Source organism: Pterocles gutturalis, unplaced genomic scaffold, assembly GCF_000699245.1.
Source record: "Pterocles gutturalis isolate BGI_N339 unplaced genomic scaffold, ASM69924v1 scaffold10728, whole genome shotgun sequence".
Taxonomy (NCBI): Eukaryota; Metazoa; Chordata; class Aves; order Pterocliformes; family Pteroclidae; genus Pterocles; species Pterocles gutturalis.
The window spans coordinates 12,070-14,139 of NW_010123073.1; positions in this window are offsets into that span (position 1 = coordinate 12,070).

Sequence of the window (2,070 nt, forward strand, 5' to 3'; positions counted from 1 at the left end):
TGGTTCAGCCTTCTTCTTGTCTCAGTATGCTGTCCTTCTAAAAATGGCCTTTAAAAAAAAAAGTCTATGAAAGTCAATGTGTAGTATCTATAAGGAAATGGTGGTGTTGGGGTCTTGTCAAATATTACCTTTTAAAATAATGCCATCAGTGAAATAAATGAAGACCTACCAGGTCCCCTCTTTCTGTTCTTTTTTGGGGGATGGGGGGAAGACTTTTCTGGATTTGTAGGAAGACTCTAGGAATTGTTATTGTGGGAACATAAGTTGATAAGCCATTTTAGTGATGGGGTAAAACTTCTAATAGGATGATTTCTACAATATATCTATTCAAGCTACTTGAAATTTTATCATTTTCCATTTTCTGCATTTTTTTTCACTTCAGAAATGCAGTAATACACTAATGTTCTTTGGATCATCTTCCCCTTTTTTTGAATATCCTTTGGGGAGGAAGGAGCAGGACTGATAACATTTTGGATGGAAGATGCTTAAAATGCATCTCTAAAGCTCTATTCTCATAGCCTTTCAAATTATGAGGAAAAGAGGTTTGGATATACACTGACCACAGAAACTGTTTCAGTTTACTGTCCTGAAAGAAGTTTTGACATATGAAATACTGAATCAATTAAGTAAATATTTATGATAACTGTCAAAGATTCTGGCATTTGAAAAGCTTACAGTTATTCTAACCTTCTGTAGAAAAAAAAGGGAAAAAAAGACTTTCAGTGGGGAGTAGAACTTCTACACTGTAATATTTTTGTCATGCAAGGTTAATCCATGGCGTTTTCCTGTTTTGTTTCAGGTCGTCGTCCCCCCCATCCCCACCATGATTCTATCACTTTTAGGAGTTATTTGTTAAAGGGGTTATGGCTAGCTTGGGAGGGTGGCTTCCTGCCCCTCCCTCCCCCCCTTTGTATTTTAGAATTTCATCGTCCCCATCTCTGGTAGGAGTTTCTTGTCAGTAAACATCATCTTGGAAAAGGCTGTTCAACTTTGATACGGCTTTCTTCTTTAGGTCATTTTCTTCTCCTTGTTTAATGTAGCCTTTTTGTCCCCTGAAATTAGTCTTTAGTAATGAGTACAGTATTGCTGCAAGGTGGTGCAATAGCACTACATCTTGGGTTGCCTGAATTGATAGACGAAATTTATATTTTTTTAATTTATTTTTTGACCATAATGTTTAACTAAAAAATAAAAAAAATAAAATCAAAGGTGGATAAAGGCTGCCTTTGCTTTTAACGGAGGGAGAATGAGGATTTCTTCTTTAGTCTGATAAAGTTTTAAACTTAAAAAAATCTAGAGCAGTCTATATGTGTAATTTGTTGGCTTTGCCATTGAGATATATGTATGAAAGTGTGAATTCTGTTTTCTTTTTTTCCTCTACTGACTTCCCCCCGCCCCGCCTCGAATCAGGATCACTAACTTTATTCAAAAAGGCACAATAATGTATTGTATGGTACAGTGTTCTGATTCTGTCTGTGGGGAGAAAAAAGAAAATAATTTTTATGGATTTCAGATGCATACTTTTGGGAGAAAACCTCTGGCGTTTTCTTCACTTTAAAAATTCTTTCCCCATACAAGCTAGAGGGCCTAAGCATTCTACAGAATCTTTGAAAGATTATAGTATATTAAATATTTTCTTTGCCATTTAATACCACTGTTGAATGCATTAAACATATGTTTATGCTACGCCACATGCATTAATTTAGCAGTCATTGCATTGAAACAGTTGAAGCTATAATATCCTGGTCTTATTGCTGAATTGAAAAACATGCAAGAACACATATGCTAAATTTCTTACCCCTGCCTTTATAAATTTCAGTTCATTCACTCATATGCGTTAATGCTTTTTTTTAAACTTTGGTTCAGCTATCCAGTTTTTGAATCGCCTTCCTTGCTTTGTTCTTAATCAGGTCAAGTTAACTTTGTCATTTCCCCCCTCCCCCCCCCCCTAAAACCCCCCCCCATAAAGCTTCCACAAAAGGAACACTGTAAAGTGGTTGAGACTAGGATGTGAGAACCATATAGCACTTTGTTTCTAAATAAAAAATGGTGGTGATATTTCTGTTAAGC